The sequence below is a fragment of the Taudactylus pleione genome, unplaced genomic scaffold, assembly GCF_031769625.1.
Source record: "Taudactylus pleione unplaced genomic scaffold, aTauple2 ptg002536l, whole genome shotgun sequence".
Lineage (NCBI taxonomy): Eukaryota > Metazoa > Chordata > Amphibia > Anura > Myobatrachidae > Taudactylus > Taudactylus pleione.
Genome location: NW_028286918.1, coordinates 55,848 through 66,583, shown reverse-complemented (window position 1 = coordinate 66,583; position 10,736 = coordinate 55,848). Strand labels below are relative to the sequence as shown.

At 47.2% G+C, this 10,736-nt stretch overlaps 1 long non-coding RNA gene across 2 annotated transcripts; it reads left to right on the top strand.

The window, feature by feature from the left end:
* The first annotated feature begins 4,141 nt into the window (after positions 1-4,141).
* LOC148431271 (uncharacterized) lies at positions 4,142-5,692 on the top strand. 2 transcript variants are annotated; one of them, XR_015877230.1, is made up of 4 exons: positions 4,142-4,225; positions 4,721-4,879; positions 4,957-5,079; positions 5,647-5,692. It is a non-coding gene; the product is annotated as an uncharacterized LOC148431271 (long non-coding RNA). The 2 variants fall into 2 exon arrangements; XR_015877229.1 differs by lacking the exon at positions 4,142-4,225 and having other exon boundaries at positions 4,503-4,879.
* Positions 5,693-10,736: the final 5,044 nt, after the last annotated feature.

The following is a 10,736-nucleotide window of genomic DNA, read 5'->3' as shown; positions in this document are numbered from 1 at the left end:
GCTGCTCCGCCTCCAGTCTTCAATGTTCCCTGAGTCCTGGTGCTATGTTTGCGCCCCTCCTGGACTGATTCCGGGGGTGGATGGGGGTGGATTGGGCTGCCGGGACGCCAGGTCAGTTCACACTCAGCCCGCCCTTCAATATCTGATCCCCCTCCATGCGATCAGGCAGCTGGATGCTTGATGGAGTTAAAAAAAAAAAATGGCTGACGGAGCCTTTGCTCTGTCTCTAGCCCCTGCGCCGTCAGCCTCAGACTTCAGACCAGGCAGCAGATGTAATGCAGCACTGAGCCAGGCTGCCAGCGCCCAGCAGCAAACTGCCCAATATTATTGTACAGTACTGCAGCACCAGGTAGGCACCAGCAGAAATATATATAATTCTATAGTGTCCTGTGTGGGTGTATATATATATATATATATATATATATATATATATATTAGTGTCCTAGTGTTCACTCTAGCTCCGGCGGCAGGCAGGGTGCCGGAGCTAGAGAGGGCAACGTTGTGCGCGCGCCCAAAAAGGGGGTGTGTGTATAAGACGCGTCCCCTTTTCGTCATACTTGGGGGCGTGCCCGGCACTTACGGACACGCCGGGCAGCCCCCAAGCGCTGCAGAGAGGGAGAATAGATGCTACCCGGCGTCTATTCTCCGGCGGTGACTGGGTCACCGCACATTTCTCCCCCTGCGGGACACTGCGTCCCGCGGGTGAAGACGGCACCCGCAGGCTGTGAGGGCAGGGCGCTTTTTGCCCTCCTGGAGGGCAGGGTGCTATTTGCCCTCGTATTATACGTGTGTGTGTGTGTGTATAGATATATATAAGCAACAACTCCGGCACTCCTTCACGCAGTGTAACTTGGACAAACAGCCCACACCTTGCTCCGGTGCCTTCCTTATTAGGAGGACAGCACCCCCAATACACACTGTACAAAAAAATAGGCAGCACTCGGAGACTGGATAAGACTCGTGAAACCCTCAGCCGAGGGACTTTTAATCAATCATAGGTCGACCTTTCGGAGTCTTGCACCCCTTCCTCAGGACAGCAGAATAACACAATACAAACAAACAGACATATTTATATCATAACTACTCACCACTAAACAGGCGCCATGCACACCTGAGCTCCGTCCAGCAGCCGCACTTCCGGTCGCGGCAAGTCCGCAAAAACCGGAAGTGACGTCACCCGGGCGGGACCCAGCGCCATGGCAACCTGCAATAACATACACAGTGCGATCGTGAACAAACTTAGTCATTATCATAATGCAATAGATCCATAAAGTGTATATATCTCAGCACATGTACACTGTGTAAAAAACATAAGATCTGCGTACAAATATCATGCACAGAAAGGATTATACAAACTTTGTTGTGTATAAAAAGTGATACTTACAAAAAGTGTAAAGTGAATACACATACATATAAATACTCAAATAAAATACACATATTCTAACGTGGACATATAACTAAAGATAAAAAATGCATTAGTAACACTATAAAAAACATTTTGCCACTAATGACATTGCCTCTTATTGTCATCAATATGACAAGTAAAAAATCAATACTACATAATGGAGAAATGGAGCCATCTAGTGGGCAAAAAAACACCACTACTACCAAATTTAAATGCATATACAATCCTTAATGAACATATTCATGTCATAGAAGATCCACAACATTGGCATATAAAGCCATCCAAAATTACACAAATTTATAAGAAATTAATAAGACCCAAAGAGTCATTTAACCCTCGAGGAAAAAGAGTATCCAATCTACAGATCCACTGTGTCTCCAATTGCAGGAGTTTCCTTCCTCTATCACCACCCCTTAGTGACAAGGGTACATGGTCAATAATCTTATATCTGAGGGTCGCTATACTGTGTTTGTTATGCGCAAAGTGGCGTGCTACCGGTTGTTCACTACCATTAGTGGAGATAGCTGTTCTAATTGCCGATCTATGTTGAGCCATTCTGATTTTAAATTGGCATTCAGTTTTGCCTATGTAATATAGGCCACATGGGCATATAATAACATAGATGATGAATCTAGAGGTACATGTCAAAGGCCACTTAATTTTATATCTTTTCCCCGAGTATGGATGGAGTATGGTATCCCCGGTCTCAAGATATGAACACGTCGTGCACCCTAGGCACTTAAAACATCCATCTTTACGTGTCAAGAAATTGGGCTTAGGCATAGGTTTTAAAAAATTTGTCACATCAGTTTTAACCACCAGATCTTTGATATTTCTCCCTCTGGTATAGCTAGGTAATAGTTTAGTATTGTGCAAACACTTTAGCTCTGGATCAGATGTAATAATGGGCCATAACTTCTTAGCTCTTTTGTTGGTATATTTGCTCTTAACATCGTATTCATGGACCCATGGTAGCTGATTTAGCTTTTTGTCCTTAGGATCAATTCTCAATAACTCTTCCCTACTCAGACAATGCTTTTTGTCTAGCCTTAATCAATTCTTCCACCGGATACCCTCTCCTCTCAAATTTTTTAGACCTGATATCTAATTGTCACTTCCGGTTTTTGCGGACTTGCCGCGACCGGAAGTGCGGCTGCTGGACGGAGCTCAGGTGTGCATGGCGCCTGTTTAGTGGTGAGTAGTTATGATATAAATATGTCTGTTTGTTTGAATTGTGTTATTCTGCTGTCCTGAAGAAGGGGTGCAAGACCCCGAAACGTCGACCTATGATTGATTAAAAGTCCCTCGGCTGAGGGTTTCACGAGTCTTATCCAGTCTCCGAGTGCTGCCTATTTTTTTTGTACAGTGTATATATATATATATATATATGTGTGTGTATGTATGTAAAAATGCGATGTCTGTCAGAAAACAGCTACAGGCGGCACTCCACGGTCTTTATAAATGAAGAAAAGTGACTTTATTCGCCAACGTTTCAAGACCTGGGCGGTCTTGTCATCAGGGTGCAAAAGTGTGACAAATAAGGAAGCTTACCTTAAATAGCGGTGTATTAACAATGGTGTCCATGAACATCCTCAATCCTGAATATTCAAAATATTCTCCAGTACAAACAGGAATTAGATAATCAACTTTTGGACACTGCAGTATATGAAAAATTAACATATGACCCTACTTTAATATATAAGTCGGAACTGGATTCCACTTTACACACGGCGGTACTTAATCAGCATCTAAGTTCTAATCTGCTAAACAACTGGTGCAACCATTTCCAAGAGTCCCGGTGATTTATACAGACTCTCAGCCGCTGCTGATTACACCAAACACGCAGCAACCGGCTCCGGCGGCTGTGTGTTTGGCAGTGTGTAGCGCTGACCGAACTCCGTCCGGTCAGCGCTACACTTGACTCTGGTATAAGCCGAGGGGGTACTTTTTCAGCACATTTTTTGTGCTGAAAAACTCGGCTTATACTCGAGTATATACGGTAGATCACCTGTGCTCAAGCATGGATATCCTTAAAACATGGACTGTATGGCGGAGTTTGGGAACCTCTATCATATGGTCAGGAAGCAATTAGTTACTTATGTAGAATCAGTCATGGCTTGCGGTCACTGGGCCTGATTCATTACGGATCGCAAATCGGCCGATGGTACGTACTTCGTATGCATTGCAGTGCGCGTACGTGAGTTAGCATTGCGATCGATACAAAGCCATCACAGACTGAAGGACAGGAGGGTGTTTGGGGGTGGTGATGGAGGAGTGGCTGGAGAAACGTTGGCGTGCCTGTCCGTTTGAACGCCGTTGCATGGACGTGCATAAATTGTCCACTGCGACGGCATACACAGCTTGAGTACTCACTGCGTGCAACGAGCAATTTATGAGTAAGGTCATACCTGCTGTAATTGTGCGTGAGGGGCCGATGTTACTCGATGTTCCCGATGTATACACAGCACTGCAAGGTATTACGGATGTGACATAGCGGTAGTGGGCGTCTTTATGTTGGCTGTGCGACGGCATTGCGATAGCATTCATTAGCATATTGTTTCAGCACACCTGTGTGCGTAATCGCAGCCGCGATTGCAATAGTTATCCGTAGTGAATCAGGCCCCACTGTTCTTTAATGTTTACACACTTTTTAGCCACGAACCAATGAGTGAACAACAAATACATTTTTTTACATAAATAGTTACATTTAGATTTTCTATCTTATCCCATAGATTTGATGTATCTGCGGTTTATCCTGAATTTAAGAAACCTGGTTCCTACACACAAGTACCTTACTGCAAGAGGGCAACTTCAGAGACAGTGAGTACATATATGATACACCACTGGCTAAGAAACTCTAAAGAACATATTTCATAAAATATTAGGAGGGGAACATGCAGTAGCCAATGGCAACTACATAAATTAATTTGTGTCTCTAGAGTCCTGTAAAGTGATATCTGGTTGGTTGCTGTGGATTGAAACAGTTCATGCTCATTGCACCATGTTATTAAATAAGATCTAGTTGATGAAGTTGATTTTAGATTCAAGAAAGTTTATGAAAGATGTACAGTTCAAGGCTACATCCGAATAACAATAATGTCCTTTTAGAGGTCACAGGACACCACTTACCCCCTCTGTCCCTCATCTACCTAAGCCTCTGTTGATTGCAGGGCTGTATTTTATAGGGTAAGACTGGTTTTCTCTATATGTTTTTCTTGAGAAAGAAAACATTTTTCACGTTTTTTCTTATTTTTAAGTAAGAATGTGAATGTTGGACATAAATTGTATCTGTAAAAAGACTGTGATTTAATCCAGGCAAGACGTTTAGGGCCTGGAACCTATAATCCCTATAATCCTTTCGTTCTGGAGTGAGTTGCATCTACGCCTGGATGGAAAAGAGCAGAAGAAACAGAACGGCTGACTGTGATGCCACATGTCCTGTACAAGGAAACATGGGAGAGGAACCGTTTGCTGGTGAGGTGAAGCTGTAATTTACACTCTGGGAAACATGAATCAATTTTCTGAAACGTTTGTATGCTTGATTACTTTAGAAGCAAAACATGGGGCCGGGTCGATACAACATAAAGTCATTTCTGGAGCTAATGGAAAAGAAACCTGCCAGCGTGCGAGGACTGTGTAACACTAAAGATGTGCGATTCAAGGACGAATTAAAGGTAGAGCATGTTAAACAGTGATAGAGGAGTTCTAGGAATATGCACAATGATCCTCTACACATTGTGGGTCAGCCAAACTGTAGGCTAGTTCTAGGTACACACTGTGCATTTATGGGACCGATTAACCAATTCCCAGCCTAGTGCTGCCGGCGAACGGTCACAGTAATATAAGCATGCCCTGGCAGCGCCCCCTCTGTTTTACACGGTAGCTTGACCCGACGCTGGCGAAGCAAAGTATTTCCATTTTTGCATGTCCCCGTTGTCGGGTACAGTGTAACGCAATCTGAATAAATTACAGTAAGCTGCCATCTCCATAGAGATTTATAGGGGCGGGGGTAAGCCTCACAAACTGATTTCACTGGTGCTAATCTGTTAATAATGTAATAAAAGCACAGAAAAGCCCTTTGGTGAAAACACCAGAGAAAGGACTTTTCTCATCTTAATAAATAGACACCTGAATCAGTTCTGTACCCCCTTCCTGGCAGTGTGTGAATGATGTCACATGCAGATGAATGTTTGCTATGTGATCTATTTTGTTCATGATTCCTGTTTCTGTCCTCCACACAGAATTGTACCCCAGGACCTGGAACTTACGGCAAAGCAGGGAATCCACACACTCATAGAAGAGAGGGCTTCAGAGTCTGCCAGCTCCAAGGGTATAATGGACAGCGAAACGACTAAATGTGGCTCAGCAAGCAGCAATGTAAGTGATTATGGGATGAGAGGGGCCGTGTGTCATTGCTTTCCTAATGCACTGCTCATATTTCAGGAATGTGTGCCGGGACCAGGAACCTACAACCTAAAATGCTCCATAGATGAAACCTTGAAGCACGTTGTGGGTAAAAGAGGACCTTATGACCTATTCACCGGGCCAAGATCACAGCACATCCTGTACGGACACTTTGCTACACCTGTAAGTATCCTACAAAGTGGAACGCTTCCATTAGAGGTCATTGAATGGAAGATGCTGACCACATATAGTATGTACATGTATAAAACTGAATATAAGAAATTAGGGAACCAGTATATGACGAACGGTACAGGAGGTATACAATAGTATATGCCTGTACTTTTTTATTTTCAATTATTATATAAATGGTATACTTCTCTTTAAGTATTGTTTGTGATTTATGGCTACCATGTAATGATCACAATATTCCCTTGTTTAAAAAAATAAGAAAAAGCAATCTTCTCTGTTCTGTGGCCAACTTGGAAATCCAGAAGACTCTGGGCCTGATCAGAGATGGGTGATAATGCACAGACTGCGACTCTGCATGCAGCGGCTGTGCAATAATATGCTTATGCCACAGGTGGCGTCTAGTTTAAAATGACGCCTACTGTATGCATTGCAGATCCGAGGGGTGCAGCATCGGCTCACTCTGTGGGAACATCTGCCATCTGAGTAACCCTGTGTTGCAAGACGCAGACACTGGCCACGGCGTGCCTCAAAAACGGGGCCGACACATCTGTTTTCAAGACCACCCAGTCCCCAAACTGCCGCAGCTTGTCATTCATGTTGTGGCTTAGGGGGCACTGCTAGCGATCTCTCAGAACGAGATCTGCACATGCACAGATCTCACACCATTGGGTTTGCGTACATCTCTGAATAAGGCAGATCTGACCATCAGGAGGTGAGGTTGAATAACTGCACCCTATACAATACAATACAGTACAATAAAATACAGCCACCCACAAGATTTTATGACCTCTTGATCAAAGACACTGCAGGGGTGGTAAATGAATAAATTGTATGTGGAAATTGCCAGATTTGGCCAACTTTATCTGGAGAAACTTGTAACATTGTAGGTCAAATTGGTGTTATTATTGTCCCACTTGGTGCAGTTATGGGTGGAATGTCTATAATTGTTTACGATTAGGGAACTAATACAGAAAACATTTGAATTTATTTATTTAAAATATATTTATGCAGCAGGCTCCATAGGGTATCCACAGGGTTACCTTGGGTTATAGTCCTGGCTTGGCCATCGGGCACCACACAGTTAACTTTGTGCTCCCAGCATGCACTGGGCCCCCCTCCTATAACCCCGCCCCCAGGCCAAGGCACCTCAGTTTCAGTTGGTACCCGTCCATAGTCGGGTCACTGCATGGGGGCTGCTGGCAAAAACAGCCCCGAAGTTAAGAAGACTGCAAGTGCGGCTAGTGGGGACAGTCCAGCGGAAGCCCCCACTACCCCACCTACACCCCTGCTGGCGCTGAGCCACCGGTACTGAACCAGGGAACTCGGCAGGCTTTTCTGGGGGTCCCAGCTAGCAGGACTGTGGTCAGGTGCACAGGGAGCAACAAGGTAAGCACAGGGGGCGTCTGCGGACGGAGCCCACTGTGGCACAGTCCAGTGTCCTCAGGGCTGGGGGCTACCTGAGGGGTGCAGTTAGTGGAGCCAGGTACTCATCCTGCGCTACCACTAGACCACCAGGGATATGGGGCTGGAGCATTAAGGAAGCGCTCCAGCATCCTGAGGGTTAATGGCCTGCCAGAGAGGGTGCTTTTCCGGTTTTAGACTATGGGAAAGACCCCTCTCTCACTGCACCAGCTGCCTTTCTACTGAGGCTTGGCGCGCTGGTGCTTGGGATCCTTCCCCACGGCTCCGCCTACAGAACGCACGGTGGCCATCTTGGATGCACAGCAACACTGAGTAGGAATGTGGAGCCTGGGTCCCCCACCATCCTACCTCTCCTACAGCTTAATGTTTGGTCAGGTAGCGCTATTCCCACTTCAGACTTAGCATCTGAGTGGTTGATGATAGCGCTGTTAGTGCAGGCATTTATTTCTGCACAGTATGTGACTTTATGCTAGCAAAGCTGTATATTTTCTTCTGTCATCCATTTTTACTGTCCCTGTTTTCTGCTCTGTTCTACCCTAATTGGTGCACACTACTGTCAGGGTGGATATTAAACCTCACAGTTGGTAGTGTTTTACTTACTGTAAGGAGTCATATACTAACATATCTGGTAGTGAGGATTCCGCACATAGTGCTACCCCCGGTTCACTGTTCCAGGTGTAACATGTGTGGGGGAGGGAGAGTTTCCGCAGGATGGGATATGCAGCACTTGTTTGTCCCTGCCTGTCACCCCTGTAGTGGCCAGCACGTCCCAGGAGCCTCCTTGGGCGGCGCTTAAACTAGCTGTTAAAGCCTTGGTAGGGCGATTGTCCGCTCCTCCTGCGTTCCATCAATTGGGGTTCACGCATCAGGCGGCAGTCCCTTCCCCTGTACTTGGGGCACCGGGGCAGTTGATGGTGGCACAGGGTCCTCCTCCTCAGAGGCTGTCCCAAGAGGAACCTGCCTGGGTGAGCACTCTGGACCTGATTCAGACCCGCTCGCAAGCGCCGGCTCTGACGTGCGCACGCGTGAGACCCGGCTAGCGACGGGCGCTCCGTTGCTCCGGGTCTTGCACCAAAACGGGGCGGCTATCAATTTTGATCGACAGCTCGCACCATTTTGGAGGCGTGGCGGGGGGGTGGCTTCACAAACTGAGGCGTTCCCAAGCGAACGCCTGCCGTTTGTGGGTGGCCCCACTGACATCACCAGTGATGTCAGTGGGAGAGCTTCCGGCTCTATTAGAGCCGGAAGCTCTCTGAGGCTTGCGTCCACAAGACCCTACCACAAGCCCCGATGGTCGCGATGGCCTGGCCGGTCGCAATAGCTGTGGGTGGTCACCCACAGCTATGCGAGTTGCCTGGAGGCCGCACAAAAAAAAAAACCGCCCTGAATCAGAGCGAGCGCTCTTTCAGAGCATCCGTCTCTGAATCAGGCCCTCGGTCCGCCACAGTACAGAACTTAACGGACGTTTTGCAGGTGCCCGCTCTACGGCCTGCTGAGAGACCATTAGTAGCGCCACTGTTACCACATTATGACGATGATGATGTCAGATGAAGGGGAGCTCCCGGAATCTGACTCGGAACGACCCACTTAAGCGGTTGAGTATAAGTGCAGGATTTATGTATCCGGGCTAATTAAAGCTTTCCGCAGGGTTATGGAGGATGACTGTCTCCCTGAGACTGCATCGTCTTACGCATACTTTAAAAGGTAAGGCGTCAGTTTTTCCTCTCTGGTCAGCTGGTGGACCATATGGAGGAAGCGTGGAAATTCCCAGGCAGAATGTTTCAGCCCCAAAAGAGACTCATATTCTTATCCCTTTGCAGAGGATTACTTAACTAAGTGGGACACCCCTCCTCAGGTGGATTCCCATGTGACACGCCTGATTAAGAGTGCAATCTTACCCATGCCGTCTATGTCCTCATTTAAGGACGTTTCGGACCGCAAGGTAGAGATTTACTTAACATCCATTTACTCTTTGGCCGGGGGATCCGCCAGACTGCTCATGGCGGTCTGTTGGGTGGCTTGGGCCATGGAAAAATGGGCTGATGCTTTTTAATCGTCATTCTCCTCTGATGCTTCTGAGGAGCAGACGGTGCTGGTAGTATCCGTGATTCTGCTACTTATATTAGCGAAGCAGCGTTGGATGTTAGCCTGCTTACTTCCAGGATTTCAGCAGCAGCAGTTTCGGCTTGCCGATCGTGGTGGTTACGTTCTTAGATTCCACGTCTGCATTCAAAGAAGGGCCTGGAAGGCTTGCCGTTTAATGGTCTGGTCCTCTTCGGCCCAGACCTGGATAAAATTGTAAGTACATTGGCAGCTGCAAAGTCTGCATGTCTGCCATCGCCTCAGGCTCCGTCTAGGACTGCTACTTAGGCTGAAAAGACGATCGTCCTCAAGGTAAGCAGAAGGTGCAGTCTTTTCCCAGGCCATCAGGAGCCACCAGGAAGACACCCTAGTCCAAGAAGCGACCTTGGAGTGCTAGACGCCTTGTCACCAAGCCTAGGGCAAACTCTCAGCATGAGTTGGGCCTCCCCTTGGGGAACCCCAGGGTGGGAGGCCGACTTCTTTGGTTTGCCCAGCACTGGTGGATGATTATCACAGACACCTGGGTCAGAGAAGTGGTTTCTCACGGGTACGCCCTCTCCTTCAACAGAAGGCCTCCCCATCAGTTTTGTTTCCTACACTCCGGAGGTAGGCCTTCATTCCACAAAGGCTCTGGAAATCCAGAAAGTGGTAAGTTCTATGCTCCAAGACGGGGTCATAGTTCCAGTCCCCCCGTCCCTCAGGGGGATGGGTTCTTATTCCAATCTCTTTTTGGTACCAAAACCGAACGGTTCTGTCCGTCCTATTCTCAACTTCAAGGCTCTCAACAAGTCTCTGAGGGTCCCTCGGTTCAGTATGGAGACTCGACGTTCCATTATATTAGCTATGGAACCTGGGGATTTCATGGTGTCCCTGAATATTCAGGATGCCTACCTGCATATCCCCATTGCTACGGCTCCTCAGAGGTTTCTCAGATTTGCTGTATTGGATCACCATTACCAGTTTCAACCGCTGCCGTTTGTTCTTTCCGCGGCTCCGCAGGTGTTCACCAAGGTAATGGCGGTCATGGCGGCTCGCCTGCGGTTACAGGGGGTTCGCCTGTTACCTTTCATGGACAACCTGCTTTTCCTAGCAGGGTCTCCGGAGGTACTTCGCAATCATCTGCAACTGACAATATCGGTGTTGCATACTCACGGCTGATCGATTGGAAAAAGTCCTCACTGATGCCATCTCAGAGGATGATGCATCTGGGAGCACTGTTGGACTCTCAGCAGCA